The following is a 6,792-nucleotide window of genomic DNA, read 5'->3' on the forward strand; positions in this document are numbered from 1 at the left end:
TTTTTTTTTATCAAAAAAATAATGATTGATTTGATGGGAGGTGATCTACAAATAATGTTAAGTGAAGTTTTGTTCACACAATATATCAGCTGAAAACGGCATAGATTAAAGGCCAATGCATACTTTAGTTTTTACGCCTACGCGAAGGTCCGCATACAGTGCGCTTACTGCAAATTTTTGTCTTTAAAATAGTACACGCGTACTGTATGTGCACCATCTGATTTTTGTAACCGTGCATACTTTTTATGCGCAGGTCACACATGCGCATTGGCTTGGTTTTGCATTAATCAGTTGTTCCACAAGGTGGCGACAGTGGCCCGGGCCGCTGTTTCACAGTAAATGAAACTAAAGAGGCCAAACAACAACAAAATAGACAAGTCCTTGTGTAAGGGGATTGTGAGATAAACATTAATTTAATTAATGTTTATCTCACAACTTTAGTTTATATCCCAACTTTAGTTTAAAAGAGTACGAAGTCATTTTTATTGGTCAAATTCTAGAGAAAAATAGAGCAGACGTTGTACAAAGATGAAGCTTTCTAGAAGAACTGACATCAGTTAATTAAAATCAGGAAATCGATAGTCAACCCAGCCCTATTGTGTGCGCGTGCATGTGTGTTTCATGAAACCGTGTTAAATGTCAGTAATAATCACACCTGCTTGTCAAATGAAACGTTCAGCCTGCTATGAAGTTTATTAACCTCTACTGAAAAAAAGGTCTCTCATGCTGTTTGATCCTAGAACAAATGATTCGCGTTTTACAGAAACATGAACTGTTTTTCTCGCAGAAACTGTGCATGGTCTATTTTGTTGATGCAGATACTACATAAAAAGCTGATTAGAGCAAGCTGAAGTTACGCAGAAGCACAGCGGCGTGTGGAGAGAAGAGAGACGGACAGGTGTTTAGATGGAGGACAGGAGGAGAGGGACTGGCACGCAACCCCATACACAGATCTAATCACACACGAGCTGTGGAAGAAAGAAAAGATGTGATGACAGGACATCGATAATGTGAAAAAGAGGTAGAGAGGAGACGTATGAGACTCGACCGCTGTGATTATTGTTTTCAAGGTTTCTCACGAAACCTGCTGAGAACATGTCTGGGTCTTTCACGGCAAAATCAAAACAAAACATATTACATTATATTTCAGACTGTTTTAGGAACATTGAAATGTATTTCCTTCGTGCAACATTTTTAAAAAATATTTTTTAAATTACACACTGTGTATTTTTTATTCATTTTAATTTAAAATATACTTGAATGCCTTCAATTTAATTAAAAAATAACTGGATGCATTTAATTCATTGCATACATATAATGTAAATTAGATTGCAGTTAAACTTTTGTCTGGTTTGTTGAGACAGATAATGAGCTTGATTCATTATGATCATTTCCACCCTTACTCCATTCGATCACATGAGGGGTTTGCTTGTACTCCGTGCTTAATGACATTCAGTCATGAGCCGTGCTGCTTCCTCTAAAAACATCCCAGACTGAAAACCTGAATGTTGTGTCGCTCCGCAAATGAGTTTGTTTGTGTAGCACAGGTCTGAAATAAAGAGTCTGCCCTCTGTATGATTACTCATGGGTTTAATGGGAGACATGGTGTAATCATCTGATGAAAACACCATTGTGCTCGACAGCTCTCAGCTCTCAGCTCTCATGCGTTTCAGTGTCGTGTGCATGGAGCGCTGGAGATCCGCGGCCTTCAATATTAAAGAAACTATTCAACACATCTCGGGCATTCAGTGAATTTCAATGCAATTCATTCAGCTGTTGGGTCATCAGGAACACAAAGTGGAAAAGTATTAAGAGAAGACCTGCCTTGCAAACTCACATCCTGCCTGATATCAAAAAACAAGGCCTCGTGGGAGCTCTTGATCGGTCAAGGCTGCTGCTGCTGCTGCTGCTGCTGCTGGGAAATCAAGTGAAACTAGATAAAGTTAAGCAGAACTTCTCTTTACATGCATTGTACATTACAAGCATGTTGAGTACTCTTCTTTTACCCTAAAGATGACAGCAAACATGCCTGGACTCGAGACTGCTGGTATCATCATCGCTTTGAGGAAGTGTTTACATTTTTAGAGATTGTTTTTCTTCTTAAAATCGTCCATCCTGGTTTGATGCTGGTGATGACAGACGGCTCTCAGGTCTCTGCAATATCTTACTTCTAACATTAGGTGGCACTGTTGCGTACAAAAAAATGCAACCTGTAAGTTACAAGTCTGTGTTTGTTATTTTATCCTACAGGCTATTAAATTCATAATACTGAGCTCTACAGTGACCTGTATTAACTCTATAACAATGTCTAAAAATCTCCTCATAAAGACATGGTTTCTTCACAAGGACTTGAATAATGAAATTGATTTGTCTTCAGTTTCTGTGTAAACCAGCTATTGGAGACTTTCTCAAGTCACTTTGTGCAGTGGCTGCTAAATTAATATGCATAAATATAAACATAAAAAAGCCAGAGTTAATTCGTTGGGTGGATGCTAAAGCACCAATGAAATACTCTCATGCAACTTGTTTCATGTATTTTAATGTTCTGAAGGCATAAGCTTTGGTAAGAAAAACTGACATTTTTAGTATTTAGTGAAAATTCTGACCTTGCCCAGAAACGCACATAAGCACTTAAGATAGAAGGTGCTATGTAGGATTAGATTCAGCAGATGACTCTTTGCTATGTAAAGATATAGTGTAGTAATGACATCCTCAGCTGAGAGTGAAGTCACAAAGCTCCTGTGTGTGTCAAGCTTTTCTGTTCAGCCGGGTGTTTGTTATTGTAAGTGAGACCCTTCCTTTGAAACTAAGAAAGAGCTCCCCTGTAGCACACGTACAGCACGGACACGTCTTTTTGATCTCTGCATTTACATCTGCAAGTTATCATCCTATTTAGAGAAGAACGCGTTTGAAATACAGTGAAAGCACCTATTGACACACGCCTGATGTTCATGTCTTTTGTAAACCAGGGCTATTCTGTTGCACAGAGCGGCTCCTTCTTTTCCCCTTTACACTGCAGGGCGTCTTGATTCACTTTACATGATCTGGGAGAGTCTCTCACTTACATTATGGCACTAGAGCCACTACAAAAAAATATTTCAAAACAAAATAAGAAACTCAGTGGCCTTTTTTTCTTCTTGTAAATCAGGGCTATTTCTGTCAGGCAGAGCACTGTACTTTCAGTTTCACTTTTCACTGCGATAATCTCTCCTTTGACTTTAGCAGACAGACAACAGCATCGAAGGTTATTAGTTGATCATGAAGAAAATACATAACCAGTTGTTACTCGTGCTGTGTAGCTCATATCCAGGTGTGACGATGACATTTTCTTGCTGATCATTTCCTGAGAAAACTTTCTTTGACAGAATACAGAGAGCGGAAGAATAAAAAGTAACTAGAAATTCAAATGAACGACAAAATTGATGAATAAATGGCTTTTAGTTAAAAATATATTCTAATATAATCAATATAATTCTGTTGATAGCACAGGTGTAAAGTATTTGATTAAATGTAATTGAGTATCTTTTTAGATACTCCGTTGTTGTACTGAGTATCAAAGATATTAGCAACTTTTACTCTTTACTTCACTACATTTTTGAATAATTTTCTCAACTCTCTACTCCACTACATTTGTAATGAGTGTTGCTATTACACGTTACATTTTGCATGGCATCTAACTTTTTCTGCAGCAGTTTATTTCTGCTACAAAAGAAGTGATATCGCCAACTAAAGGAAACTGAAAGTACACTGTAAATTGCCGTGAATTTAACAGTAAAAACCTGTTAAATGGTTAACGGTAAATTCCCCTACTATATACAGTGAAAATCTGTATTGGACATTACATGAATTGGACATTAATTTTACGGTAGTATACCGTTTTTGGAAGTGAAAACGACTACATAGCTTACAGTGAATAACCGTAAATTGACATTCCCTGCGTTACATTTCAAGTTAGATTTTTTGTTGTTGAAATAACTGTTTCTTCTTAGTTCTTTCGTATGAGTTTTGTACATTAGGGTTGTGTGTTATGCCTAATGTTGTTAAATTAATGTTTATTGCATTATTTCAGTTTCATGTGTGTTACCGTGATGGTGTTTAGTGTTTGTGTGAATGACACACTGTGCAGCTTCTATATACGTTATTATTTAAAAGCTGCTTGTGATGGGCTTTGGTTCATCGTGTGACTTTCTCATCACCTCCTGCTTTTGGTGGTTATCAGTGTATTATAAAAGTACAAAACAGATTTCAGTACTTCAATAGGTTGGTACATTATATCAGTTAATGAAATTATGGTATTTAACTGTAAATTTAAGTTAAAACCGTAAAACCTAAAACGTTGCTACCGTATTTTGTACGGTAAATTTCCGGCAACCACAGCTGCCAATTGTTTACCGTAAATTTTACAGATTTTTTTTACAGTGTACACTGTAAAAAATGACAGTGAATTTAACGGTAAAAGACTGTAAATATGATACAGTAAAAACCTGTTAAATGGTTAACGGTAAATTCCCCTGCTATATACATTGAAAAACTGTATTGGGCATTACATGTATTGGACATACATTTTACAGTAGTATACCGTTTTTGGAAGTGAAAAAGATAGTGACAGATGTGAAGAATAAATTGACATTCCCAGAATTCCCTGAGTTACATTTCAAATTTGATGTTTTTTGTTGAAATAACTGTTTCTTCTTAGTTTTTTTCTGACCAGTTTTGTATATTAGGGTTGTTTGTTACACCTAATGTTGTTAAATTAATGTTTATTGCATTATTTCAGTTTCCTGTGTGTTACCATGATGGTATTTAGTGTTTTTTTTTTATTTGGCAACATTATTTTTTCACTTTTCTCCTGTATTTTTCTCCTGTTATTATTGTAAAAGTTCAATAAACAAATTAAGCAAAAAGTAAAAAAAAAAAATACACAACATTATTTTATTTATCGTAATGCTGAAGAGACCTTTTTTGAAGGATTTTTTTTTTTCAGTTTTATTTTGGTTTTAGAAAATAAATATGATTGCTCTCCTCACAAATCAACTCTTTCTTGGTTTTCACGGCATGTCTGTTTGACTAGTGCGTCTTTGAGTCTATATTCAGCATGAGAAAAATACTAAAGTACTGTTAAAATCAGATACTCTAAGACTTTTACTTTATTTTTACTTAGTCGTTTTGTAATTGGTGAGTTGTAAATTGTAATGGAGTCATTTTCACTGTAAGGTATCTGTACCTTTACTCAAGTATGGTTTTCAGGTACTCCTTACACCTCTGGATATTAGTCGGGGGACGATGTGTAAAATCTTAAGAAATCCTAATTTAACTAGCTAACTTAATTAACAAATATGGTTAGAGGGACCCCTATTGGCAACTGCAAAAGGCTTGAAAATACATTAATATCTGCAGAGATAAACCAGGAGGAAAACCGCACACACTCCTGCTATAGCTCTTACAAATGTTTATTAAGCTTTAATAGATTAAATGATCAATTATAAGTGATTTAACGATACTAAAATCACAAGTTATTAATTTGGAAAAAGCTTTTAGTTGATGCTTTTTAGTTAATGCTGATGCATCGACGTTGACTTGGAATCAATTCTTACTTGTTATCTATACAGATACAACTTCAGTGTGGTTTGCTACATCCTCATATCAGCCTTTTCTGAGTGAAAGAGCAGCACTGAAACAGAAAGTGAATTTAAGTTCAGTTATTTTCCTCAGAATCAGCATGCTGATTTTTATCATTCAACCTGAGCATGTTCTTCATCAGCAAGATCTATCAGAGCCTGATGCCAGAAAAACTGCCATGTGCATTTTACAAGCTTGAGCAGATGAACTAAAGTTAGATGTTCTCTCAACAAGCAATAAAAAGATTCAGGGGTTTTGATTTTGGCATTCTTCCCTCTAAAACATTAACAGAGAGCCTTACAGGTGCCTTCTGGGTTAATAGTTCACAGCCTCATCCAAAACTCAACTCCAAACAAAAGTACTGTGACGTAATCACTCCCACCGTTTGATTTCCGTTCCTCCAGTGAGTATACAAACAGCCCTGAGATGATCTGAGAGTCTGATCTGAAGAACTCCGTCTGAACAAGCACCAGCATCACATCATCTGTGACCTCAGGTCAGTACTGACTCTCTATTATAGCTGGCTTTATCATGTCTAGTAGCATGTTTAGAATGTATAGTAACTTAATTTGTATTTACAGGTACTCAAGTTTAAGAAAACTATTCAGAGAGATTGTCTGGTAGGAAATCTTGATTTGAATGCTTAAAGGGATAGCTCACCCAAACATTAACATTCTGTAATTTTTTTTATTTTTATTAATATAGTACATTGTAGGCTACACATATGTATTTGTGCTTGTATGTGTGTGTGTTATGGATGATAGCATTCTTAATCATTAATATAATATACTGTATACTTTTATACATACATTCGCACACATAGCCTACATTGGATGAATAAAATAAAAAATATATATATTTTATGGAGTTTAATCAAATACAATGCACTTTTAAATGTTTACATTTCCATGACTTTTTAAGATTTAATTAAATTAACGTATTAAACTCCCCGATATTTCCAGGACTGCAGGAATTCGTAAGAACAAAATCGGGACAAACATGTTCTACTAGATCGAAGTAAAAATCAACTACAATAAACAAATGTGCATTCTTGCAGGACTCCCGTGACGTCATGGATTTCTTCAAAGCGGTGGGGGCGGTGGCGTCGGGCGTTGCCGAGGTAACGGGGGGCGTGGTCAGAGCCGTGGTGGACGTCCCGGTGGGGATGGTGAA

The 6,792-nt window shown here is 36.0% G+C and overlaps 1 long non-coding RNA gene across 1 annotated transcript; it reads left to right on the forward strand.

Moving 5' to 3' along the window:
• Positions 1-6,058: 6,058 nt before the first annotated feature.
• LOC107574650 (uncharacterized) lies at positions 6,059-6,767 on the forward strand. The gene is made up of 3 exons (XR_001607707.1): positions 6,059-6,115; positions 6,201-6,239; positions 6,677-6,767. It is a non-coding gene; the product is annotated as an uncharacterized lncRNA (long non-coding RNA).
• Positions 6,768-6,792: the final 25 nt, after the last annotated feature.

This window comes from Sinocyclocheilus grahami, unplaced genomic scaffold (genome assembly GCF_001515645.1).
Source record: "Sinocyclocheilus grahami isolate Dianchi unplaced genomic scaffold, SAMN03320097.WGS_v1.1 scaffold2297.1, whole genome shotgun sequence".
In the NCBI taxonomy this organism is placed as follows: domain Eukaryota; kingdom Metazoa; phylum Chordata; class Actinopteri; order Cypriniformes; family Cyprinidae; genus Sinocyclocheilus; species Sinocyclocheilus grahami.